The sequence below is a fragment of the Triturus cristatus genome, chromosome 12 (genome assembly GCF_964204655.1).
Source record: "Triturus cristatus chromosome 12, aTriCri1.1, whole genome shotgun sequence".
NCBI classification, from domain to species: Eukaryota; Metazoa; Chordata; class Amphibia; order Caudata; family Salamandridae; genus Triturus; species Triturus cristatus.
Window position 1 is genome coordinate 435,383,040 of NC_140595.1, and position 12,704 is coordinate 435,395,743.

Here is a 12,704-nt window from a genome sequence, read left to right on the forward strand (position 1 = left end):
AGCTTCCTCAAGGACGATTGGTCCAGCAGCGACCTGACATCATAAAGCTAATGCAAGATGTTGTCTGACATGAGGGCCACTCTGTTGCCTAGCAAGCTGACATCATAAAGCTAAAGCAAGATGTTGTCTGACATGAGGGCCACTCTGTTACCTAGCAAGCAGTAGTATACATTTATCTTGGTAATGAAATGAGTAGCAGGGTAGACAGGATGCCAAACTGAAAACTAAGATGTAAGATGAAAGACATTAGGGCATTTTTTGAGCTTTCCAATTGTGTATGATGGTAAGTTTTAAGCATAAAAAGTCACAACATCACTATTGCTGAACTGGTAGGAATTGGCTAAAATGAAGATGGTAATTATGCTATTCATAGTTTTTATTATTCCCATTAACTGTAGCATAACCCTTCCTCTCTCAACTGATCAGCTGGCTTAATTGCTACTGGTGTACCCTATCGTAAAACAAATGCAGTGAGAAGGGCACACTGCCACTTGGCTGGAAAAATATCTATTTATCTATGTCCTAATGTATGTGCTACAGTTGTTTAGAGAGTGTTAGCACATGAGGCATAGGATTCCGAGAAGTATAGGAGGTTAATAACACAAATTGAGATTTGATTTTCTAATGAGCTGTTGATTTTCACAATTCTACAGACTCCACAGTATTGATCTATTTACCCTAAAATAAACCCGATTTTTGTATTTCTTATAGTAAATGTGCTAACAGTGGACTTTTCCATCTGCAGATTATACTGAATGACCACCAGTGGCAGTGTTTCACAACAGAGTTTCTCTGCAGTGCCGAGACTGAAGAAAACAAAAAAAGTCTTCCGGCATACGGCATCATTTTACCAATTTATACGGTAAGCAAAAATCGCAATCATTCCTTTTAGGCATTGAAAAGACGTTCACAGCATCAGAATGTCCTCACTACCTTATAGGCGGAGCCTGTGCCTGAATAGAATTTGTGTCAAGATTGAAGTAATATGGATCACATTGTGTTGGTCCTGATAGTTTATAAAAGACTGACTGCTTCCAATGCTACTAAAGCCTGCTTTAGATCCAGGTGCTTGCAATGTTCCATTCGAGGAAATTGCTGCCTTTGAGGCTAAAAAGCACTACCTCACTTTAGAACGATAGTGTGAAATTCTCACGGAAGGAAGCTTATTTAACCTCTTCCCCTGCACTCTGTATGTTGGACTCTGACTCTCAAGTTGGATTGTTGTTAAGGATCATCTCTGTTTTTGTTTATATCTCCATCCCACTTTCAAAAAGGCCCCAGTGCTTTGAAGTGGTTTAGATTCCTTTACCATCCCCCCGCCTATTTGCCTTGCAGTCCTGAATACAGATAGTAGCCTAATGCATAACTTCTGATATCTCATCCTCCTGTGTGCTCAGCTTCCTCAAGGACGATTGGTCCAGCAGCGACCTGACATCATAAAGCTAATGCAAGATGTTGTCTGACATGAGGGCTACTCTGTTGCCTAGCAAGCTGACATCATAAAGCTAAAGCACGATGTTGTCTGACATGGGGGCCACTCTGTTGCCTAGCAAGCTGACATCATAAAGCTAAAGCAAGATGTTGTCTGACATGAGGGCCACTCTGTTACCTAGCAAGCAGTAGTATACATTTATCTTGGTAATGAAATGAGTAGCAGGGTAGACAGGATGCCAAACTGAAAACTAAGATGAAAGACATTAGGGCATTTTTTGAGCTTTCTAATTGTGTATGATGGTAAGTTTTAAGCATAAAAAGTTACAACATCACTATTGCTGAACTGGTAGGAATTGGCTAAAATGAAGATGGTAATTATGCTATTCATAGTTTTTATTATTCCCATTAACTGTAGCATAACCCTTCCTCTCTCAACTGATCAGCTGGCTTAATTGCTACTGGTGTACCCTATCGTAAAACAAATGCAGTGAGAAGGGCACACTGCCACTTGGCTGGAAAAATATCTATTTATCTATGTCCTAATGTATGTGCTACAGTTGTTTAGAGAGTGTTAGCACATGAGGCATAGGATTCCGAGAAGTATAGGAGGTTAATAACACAAATTGAGATTTGATTTTCTAATGAGCTGTTGATTTTCACAATTCTACAGACTCCACAGTATTGATCTATTTACCCTAAAATAAACCAGATTTTTGTATTTCTTATAGTAAATGTGCTAACAGTGGACTTTTCCATCTGCAGATTATACTGAATGACCACCAGTGGCAGTGTTTCACAACAGAGTTTCTCTGCAGTGCCGAGACTGAAGAAAAAAAAAAAAAGTCTTCCGGCATACGGCATCATTTTACCAATTTATACGGTAAGCAAAAATCGCAATCATTCCTTTTAGGCATTGAAAAGACGTTCACAGCATCAGAATGTCCTCACTACCTTATAGGCGGAGCCTGTGCCTGAATAGAAATTTGTGTCAAGATTGAAGTAATATGGATCACATTGTGTTGGTCCTGATAGTTTATAATAGACTGACTGCTTCCAATGCTACTAAAGCCTGCTTTAGATCCTGGTGCTTGCAATGTTCCATTCGAGGAAATTGCTGCCTTTGAGGCTAAAAAGCACTACCTCACTTTAGAACGATAGTGTGAAATTCTCACGGAAGGAAGCTTATTTAACCTCTTCCCCTGCACTCTGTATGTTGGACTCTGACTCTCAAGTTGGATTGTTGTTAAGGATCATCTCTGTTTTTGTTTATATCTCCATCCCACTTTCAAAAAGGCCCCAGTGCTTTGAAGTGGTTTAGATTCCTTTACCATCCCCCGCCTATTTGCCTTGCAGTCCTGAATACAGATAGTAGCCTAATGCATAACTTCTGATATCTCATCCTCCTGTGTGCTCAGCTTCCTCAAGGACGATTGGTCCAGCAGCGACCTGACATCATAAAGCTAATGCAAGATGTTGTCTGACATGAGGGCTACTCTGTTGCCTAGCAAGCTGACATCATAAAGCTAAAGCACGATGTTGTCTGACATGGGGGCCACTCTGTTGCCTAGCAAGCTGACATCATAAAGCTAAAGCAAGATGTTGTCTGACATGAGGGCCACTCTGTTACCTAGCAAGCAGTAGTATACATTTATCTTGGTAATGAAATGAGTAGCAGGGTAGACAGGATGCCAAACTGAAAACTAAGATGTAAGATGAAAGACATTAGGGCATTTTTTGAGCTTTCCAATTGTGTATGATGGTAAGTTTTAAGCATAAAAAGTCACAACATCACTATTGCTGAACTGGTAGGAATTGGCTAAAATGAAGATGGTAATTATGCTATTCATAGTTTTTATTATTCCCATTAACTGTAGCATAACCCTTCCTCTCTCAACTGATCAGCTGGCTTAATTGCTACTGGTGTACCCTATCGTAAAACAAATGCAGTGAGAAGGGCACACTGCCACTTGGCTGGAAAAATATCTATTTATCTATGTCCTAATGTATGTGCTACAGTTGTTTAGAGAGTGTTAGCACATGAGGCATAGGATTCCGAGAAGTATAGGAGGTTAATAACACAAATTGAGATTTGATTTTCTAATGAGCTGTTGATTTTCACAATTCTACAGACTCCACAGTATTGATCTATTTACCCTAAAATAAACCCGATTTTTGTATTTCTTATAGTAAATGTGCTAACAGTGGACTTTTCCATCTGCAGATTATACTGAATGACCACCAGTGGCAGTGTTTCACAACAGAGTTTCTCTGCAGTGCCGAGACTGAAGAAAAAAAAAAAAAAGTCTTCCGGCATACGGCATCATTTTACCAATTTATACGGTAAGCAAAAATCGCAATCATTCCTTTTAGGCATTGAAAAGACGTTCACAGCATCAGAATGTCCTCACTACCTTATAGGCGGAGCCTGTGCCTGAATAGAATTTGTGTCAAGATTGAAGTAATATGGATCACATTGTGTTGGTCCTGATAGTTTATAATAGACTGACTGCTTCCAATGCTACTAAAGCCTGCTTTAGATCCTGGTGCTTGCAATGTTCCATTCGAGGAAATTGCTGCCTTTGAGGCTAAAAAGCACTACCTCACTTTAGAACGATAGTGTGAAATTCTCACGGAAGGAAGCTTATTTAACCTCTTCCCCTGCACTCTGTATGTTGGACTCTGACTCTCAAGTTGGATTGTTGTTAAGGATCATCTCTGTTTTTGTTTATATCTCCATCCCACTTTCAAAAAGGCCCCAGTGCTTTGAAGTGGTTTAGATTCCTTTACCATCCCCCCGCCTATTTGCCTTGCAGTCCTGAATACAGATAGTAGCCTAATGCATAACTTCTGATATCTCATCCTCCTGTGTGCTCAGCTTCCTCAAGGACGATTGGTCCAGCAGCGACCTGACATCATAAAGCTAATGCAAGATGTTGTCTGACATGAGGGCTACTCTGTTGCCTAGCAAGCTGACATCATAAAGCTAAAGCACGATGTTGTCTGACATGGGGGCCACTCTGTTGCCTAGCAAGCTGACATCATAAAGCTAAAGCAAGATGTTGTCTGACATGAGGGCCACTCTGTTACCTAGCAAGCAGTAGTCTACATTTATCTTGGTAATGAAATGAGTAGCAGGGTAGACAGGATGCCAAACTGAAAACTAAGATGTAAGATGAAAGACATTAGGGCATTTTTTGAGCTTTCTAATTGTGTATGATGGTAAGTTTTAAGCATAAAAAGTTACAACATCACTATTGCTGAACTGGTAGGAATTGGCTAAAATGAAGATGGTAATTATGCTATTCATAGTTTTTATTATTCCCATTAACTGTAGCATAACCCTTCCTCTCTCAACTGATCAGCTGGCTTAATTGCTACTGGTGTACCCTATCGTAAAACAAATGCAGTGAGAAGGGCACACTGCCACTTGGCTGGAAAAATATCTATTTATCTATGTCCTAATGTATGTGCTACAGTTGTTTAGAGAGTGTTAGCACATGAGGCATAGGATTCCGAGAAGTATAGGAGGTTAATAACACAAATTGAGATTTGATTTTCTAATGAGCTGTTGATTTTCACAATTCTACAGACTCCACAGTATTGATCTATTTACCCTAAAATAAACCAGATTTTTGTATTTCTTATAGTAAATGTGCTAACAGTGGACTTTTCCATCTGCAGATTATACTGAATGACCACCAGTGGCAGTGTTTCACAACAGAGTTTCTCTGCAGTGCCGAGACTGAAGAAAAAAAAAAAAAAAGTCTTCCGGCATACGGCATCATTTTACAAATTTATACGGTAAGCAAAAATCGCAATCATTCCTTTTAGGCATTGAAAAGACGTTCACAGCATCAGAATGTCCTCACTACCTTATAGGCGGAGCCTGTGCCTGAAGCCTGCTTTAGATCCTGGTGCTTGCAATGTTCCATTCGAGGAAATTGCTGCCTTTGAGGCTAAAAAGCACTACCTCACTTTAGAACGATAGTGTGAAATTCTCACGGAAGGAAGCTTATTTAACCTCTTCCCCTGCACTCTGTATGTTGGACTCTGACTCTCAAGTTGGATTGTTGTTAAGGATCATCTCTGTTTTTGTTTATATCTCCATCCCACTTTCAAAAAGGCCCCAGTGCTTTGAAGTGGTTTAGAGTCCTTTACCATCCCCCCGCCTATTTGCCTTGCAGTCCTGAATACAGATAGTAGCCTAATGCATAACTTCTGATATCTCATCCTCCTGTGTGCTCAGCTTCCTCAAGGACGATTGGTCCAGCAGCGACCTGACATCATAAAGCTAATGCAAGATGTTGTCTGACATGAGGGCCACTCTGTTGCCTAGCAAGCTGACATCATAAAGCTAAAGCAAGATGTTGTCTGACATGAGGGCCACTCTGTTACCTAGCAAGCAGTAGTCTACATTTATCTTGGTAATGAAATGAGTAGCAGGGTAGACAGGATGCCAAACTGAAAACTAAGATGTAAGATGAAAGACATTAGGGCATTTTTTGAGCTTTCCAATTGTGTATGATGGTAAGTTTTAAGCATAAAAAGTCACAACATCACTATTGCTGAACTGGTAGGAATTGGCTAAAATGAAGATGGTAATTATGCTATTCATAGTTTTTATTATTCCCATTAACTGTAGCATAACCCTTCCTCTCTCAACTGATCAGCTGGCTTAATTGCTACTGGTGTACCCTATCGTAAAACAAATGCAGTGAGAAGGGCACACTGCCACTTGGCTGGAAAAATATCTATTTATCTATGTCCTAATGTATGTGCTACAGTTGTTTAGAGAGTGTTAGCACATGAGGCATAGGATTCCGAGAAGTATAGGAGGTTAATAACACAAATTGAGATTTGATTTTCTAATGAGCTGTTGATTTTCACAATTCTACAGACTCCACAGTATTGATCTATTTACCCTAAAATAAACCAGATTTTTGTATTTCTTATAGTAAATGTGCTAACAGTGGACTTTTCCATCTGCAGATTATACTGAATGACCACCAGTGGCAGTGTTTCACAACAGAGTTTCTCTGCAGTGCCGAGACTGAAGAAAAAAAAAAAAAGTCTTCCGGCATACGGCATCATTTTACCAATTTATACGGTAAGCAAAAATCGCAATCATTCCTTTTAGGCATTGAAAAGACGTTCACAGCATCAGAATGTCCTCACTACCTTATAGGCGGAGCCTGTGCCTGAATAGAATTTGTGTCAAGATTGAAGTAATATGGATCACATTGTGTTGGTCCTGATAGTTTATAATAGACTGACTGCTTCCAATGCTACTAAAGCCTGCTTTAGATCCTGGTGCTTGCAATGTTCCATTCGAGGAAATTGCTGCCTTTGAGGCTAAAAAGCACTACCTCACTTTAGAACGATAGTGTGAAATTCTCACGGAAGGAAGCTTATTTAACCTCTTCCCCTGCACTCTGTATGTTGGACTCTGACTCTCAAGTTGGATTGTTGTTAAGGATCATCTCTGTTTTTGTTTATATCTCCATCCCACTTTCAAAAAGGCCCCAGTGCTTTGAAGTGGTTTAGAGTCCTTTACCATCCCCCCGCCTATTTGCCTTGCAGTCCTGAATACAGATAGTAGCCTAATGCATAACTTCTGATATCTCATCCTCCTGTGTGCTCAGCTTCCTCAAGGACGATTGGTCCAGCAGCGACCTGACATCATAAAGCTAATGCAAGATGTTGTCTGACATGAGGGCCACTCTGTTGCCTAGCAAGCTGACATCATAAAGCTAAAGCAAGATGTTGTCTGACATGAGGGCCACTCTGTTACCTAGCAAGCAGTAGTATACATTTATCTTGGTAATGAAATGAGTAGCAGGGTAGACAGGATGCCAAACTGAAAACTAAGATGTAAGATGAAAGACATTAGGGCATTTTTTGAGCTTTCCAATTGTGTATGATGGTAAGTTTTAAGCATAAAAAGTCACAACATCACTATTGCTGAACTGGTAGGAATTGGCTAAAATGAAGATGGTAATTATGCTATTCATAGTTTTTATTATTCCCATTAACTGTAGCATAACCCTTCCTCTCTCAACTGATCAGCTGGCTTAATTGCTACTGGTGTACCCTATCGTAAAACAAATGCAGTGAGAAGGGCACACTGCCACTTGGCTGGAAAAATATCTATTTATCTATGTCCTAATGTATGTGCTACAGTTGTTTAGAGAGTGTTAGCACATGAGGCATAGGATTCCGAGAAGTATAGGAGGTTAATAACACAAATTGAGATTTGATTTTCTAATGAGCTGTTGATTTTCACAATTCTACAGACTCCACAGTATTGATCTATTTACCCTAAAATAAACCAGATTTTTGTATTTCTTATAGTAAATGTGCTAACAGTGGACTTTTCCATCTGCAGATTATACTGAATGACCACCAGTGGCAGTGTTTCACAACAGAGTTTCTCTGCAGTGCCGAGACTGAAGAAAAAAAAAAAAAGTCTTCCGGCATACGGCATCATTTTACCAATTTATACGGTAAGCAAAAATCGCAATCATTCCTTTTAGGCATTGAAAAGACGTTCACAGCATCAGAATGTCCTCACTACCTTATAGGCGGAGCCTGTGCCTGAATAGAAATTTGTGTCAAGATTGAAGTAATATGGATCACATTGTGTTGGTCCTGATAGTTTATAATAGACTGACTGCTTCCAATGCTACTAAAGCCTGCTTTAGATCCTGGTGCTTGCAATGTTCCATTCGAGGAAATTGCTGCCTTTGAGGCTAAAAAGCACTACCTCACTTTAGAACGATAGTGTGAAATTCTCACGGAAGGAAGCTTATTTAACCTCTTCCCCTGCACTCTGTATGTTGGACTCTGACTCTCAAGTTGGATTGTTGTTAAGGATCATCTCTGTTTTTGTTTATATCTCCATCCCACTTTCAAAAAGGCCCCAGTGCTTTGAAGTGGTTTAGATTCCTTTACCATCCCCCGCCTATTTGCCTTGCAGTCCTGAATACAGATAGTAGCCTAATGCATAACTTCTGATATCTCATCCTCCTGTGTGCTCAGCTTCCTCAAGGACGATTGGTCCAGCAGCGACCTGACATCATAAAGCTAATGCAAGATGTTGTCTGACATGAGGGCTACTCTGTTGCCTAGCAAGCTGACATCATAAAGCTAAAGCACGATGTTGTCTGACATGGGGGCCACTCTGTTGCCTAGCAAGCTGACATCATAAAGCTAAAGCAAGATGTTGTCTGACATGAGGGCCACTCTGTTACCTAGCAAGCAGTAGTATACATTTATCTTGGTAATGAAATGAGTAGCAGGGTAGACAGGATGCCAAACTGAAAACTAAGATGTAAGATGAAAGACATTAGGGCATTTTTTGAGCTTTCCAATTGTGTATGATGGTAAGTTTTAAGCATAAAAAGTCACAACATCACTATTGCTGAACTGGTAGGAATTGGCTAAAATGAAGATGGTAATTATGCTATTCATAGTTTTTATTATTCCCATTAACTGTAGCATAACCCTTCCTCTCTCAACTGATCAGCTGGCTTAATTGCTACTGGTGTACCCTATCGTAAAACAAATGCAGTGAGAAGGGCACACTGCCACTTGGCTGGAAAAATATCTATTTATCTATGTCCTAATGTATGTGCTACAGTTGTTTAGAGAGTGTTAGCACATGAGGCATAGGATTCCGAGAAGTATAGGAGGTTAATAACACAAATTGAGATTTGATTTTCTAATGAGCTGTTGATTTTCACAATTCTACAGACTCCACAGTATTGATCTATTTACCCTAAAATAAACCCGATTTTTGTATTTCTTATAGTAAATGTGCTAACAGTGGACTTTTCCATCTGCAGATTATACTGAATGACCACCAGTGGCAGTGTTTCACAACAGAGTTTCTCTGCAGTGCCGAGACTGAAGAAAAAAAAAAAAAGTCTTCCGGCATACGGCATCATTTTACCAATTTATACGGTAAGCAAAAATCGCAATCATTCCTTTTAGGCATTGAAAAGACGTTCACAGCATCAGAATGTCCTCACTACCTTATAGGCGGAGCCTGTGCCTGAATAGAATTTGTGTCAAGATTGAAGTAATATGGATCACATTGTGTTGGTCCTGATAGTTTATAATAGACTGACTGCTTCCAATGCTACTAAAGCCTGCTTTAGATCCTGGTGCTTGCAATGTTCCATTCGAGGAAATTGCTGCCTTTGAGGCTAAAAAGCACTACCTCACTTTAGAACGATAGTGTGAAATTCTCACGGAAGGAAGCTTATTTAACCTCTTCCCCTGCACTCTGTATGTTGGACTCTGACTCTCAAGTTGGATTGTTGTTAAGGATCATCTCTGTTTTTGTTTATATCTCCATCCCACTTTCAAAAAGGCCCCAGTGCTTTGAAGTGGTTTAGATTCCTTTACCATCCCCCCGCCTATTTGCCTTGCAGTCCTGAATACAGATAGTAGCCTAATGCATAACTTCTGATATCTCATCCTCCTGTGTGCTCAGCTTCCTCAAGGACGATTGGTCCAGCAGCGACCTGACATCATAAAGCTAATGCAAGATGTTGTCTGACATGAGGGCTACTCTGTTGCCTAGCAAGCTGACATCATAAAGCTAAAGCACGATGTTGTCTGACATGGGGGCCACTCTGTTGCCTAGCAAGCTGACATCATAAAGCTAAAGCAAGATGTTGTCTGACATGAGGGCCACTCTGTTACCTAGCAAGCAGTAGTCTACATTTATCTTGGTAATGAAATGAGTAGCAGGGTAGACAGGATGCCAAACTGAAAACTAAGATGTAAGATGAAAGACATTAGGGCATTTTTTGAGCTTTCTAATTGTGTATGATGGTAAGTTTTAAGCATAAAAAGTTACAACATCACTATTGCTGAACTGGTAGGAATTGGCTAAAATGAAGATGGTAATTATGCTATTCATAGTTTTTATTATTCCCATTAACTGTAGCATAACCCTTCCTCTCTCAACTGATCAGCTGGCTTAATTGCTACTGGTGTACCCTATCGTAAAACAAATGCAGTGAGAAGGGCACACTGCCACTTGGCTGGAAAAATATCTATTTATCTATGTCCTAATGTATGTGCTACAGTTGTTTAGAGAGTGTTAGCACATGAGGCATAGGATTCCGAGAAGTATAGGAGGTTAATAACACAAATTGAGATTTGATTTTCTAATGAGCTGTTGATTTTCACAATTCTACAGACTCCACAGTATTGATCTATTTACCCTAAAATAAACCAGATTTTTGTATTTCTTATAGTAAATGTGCTAACAGTGGACTTTTCCATCTGCAGATTATACTGAATGACCACCAGTGGCAGTGTTTCACAACAGAGTTTCTCTGCAGTGCCGAGACTGAAGAAAAAAAAAAAAAAAGTCTTCCGGCATACGGCATCATTTTACAAATTTATACGGTAAGCAAAAATCGCAATCATTCCTTTTAGGCATTGAAAAGACGTTCACAGCATCAGAATGTCCTCACTACCTTATAGGCGGAGCCTGTGCCTGAAGCCTGCTTTAGATCCTGGTGCTTGCAATGTTCCATTCGAGGAAATTGCTGCCTTTGAGGCTAAAAAGCACTACCTCACTTTAGAACGATAGTGTGAAATTCTCACGGAAGGAAGCTTATTTAACCTCTTCCCCTGCACTCTGTATGTTGGACTCTGACTCTCAAGTTGGATTGTTGTTAAGGATCATCTCTGTTTTTGTTTATATCTCCATCCCACTTTCAAAAAGGCCCCAGTGCTTTGAAGTGGTTTAGAGTCCTTTACCATCCCCCCGCCTATTTGCCTTGCAGTCCTGAATACAGATAGTAGCCTAATGCATAACTTCTGATATCTCATCCTCCTGTGTGCTCAGCTTCCTCAAGGACGATTGGTCCAGCAGCGACCTGACATCATAAAGCTAATGCAAGATGTTGTCTGACATGAGGGCCACTCTGTTGCCTAGCAAGCTGACATCATAAAGCTAAAGCAAGATGTTGTCTGACATGAGGGCCACTCTGTTACCTAGCAAGCAGTAGTCTACATTTATCTTGGTAATGAAATGAGTAGCAGGGTAGACAGGATGCCAAACTGAAAACTAAGATGTAAGATGAAAGACATTAGGGCATTTTTTGAGCTTTCCAATTGTGTATGATGGTAAGTTTTAAGCATAAAAAGTCACAACATCACTATTGCTGAACTGGTAGGAATTGGCTAAAATGAAGATGGTAATTATGCTATTCATAGTTTTTATTATTCCCATTAACTGTAGCATAACCCTTCCTCTCTCAACTGATCAGCTGGCTTAATTGCTACTGGTGTACCCTATCGTAAAACAAATGCAGTGAGAAGGGCACACTGCCACTTGGCTGGAAAAATATCTATTTATCTATGTCCTAATGTATGTGCTACAGTTGTTTAGAGAGTGTTAGCACATGAGGCATAGGATTCCGAGAAGTATAGGAGGTTAATAACACAAATTGAGATTTGATTTTCTAATGAGCTGTTGATTTTCACAATTCTACAGACTCCACAGTATTGATCTATTTACCCTAAAATAAACCAGATTTTTGTATTTCTTATAGTAAATGTGCTAACAGTGGACTTTTCCATCTGCAGATTATACTGAATGACCACCAGTGGCAGTGTTTCACAACAGAGTTTCTCTGCAGTGCCGAGACTGAAGAAAAAAAAAAAAAGTCTTCCGGCATACGGCATCATTTTACCAATTTATACGGTAAGCAAAAATCGCAATCATTCCTTTTAGGCATTGAAAAGACGTTCACAGCATCAGAATGTCCTCACTACCTTATAGGCGGAGCCTGTGCCTGAATAGAATTTGTGTCAAGATTGAAGTAATATGGATCACATTGTGTTGGTCCTGATAGTTTATAATAGACTGACTGCTTCCAATGCTACTAAAGCCTGCTTTAGATCCTGGTGCTTGCAATGTTCCATTCGAGGAAATTGCTGCCTTTGAGGCTAAAAAGCACTACCTCACTTTAGAACGATAGTGTGAAATTCTCACGGAAGGAAGCTTATTTAACCTCTTCCCCTGCACTCTGTATGTTGGACTCTGACTCTCAAGTTGGATTGTTGTTAAGGATCATCTCTGTTTTTGTTTATATCTCCATCCCACTTTCAAAAAGGCCCCAGTGCTTTGAAGTGGTTTAGAGTCCTTTACCATCCCCCCGCCTATTTGCCTTGCAGTCCTGAATACAGATAGTAGCCTAATGCATAACTTCTGATATCTCATCCTCCTGTGTGCTCAGCTTCCT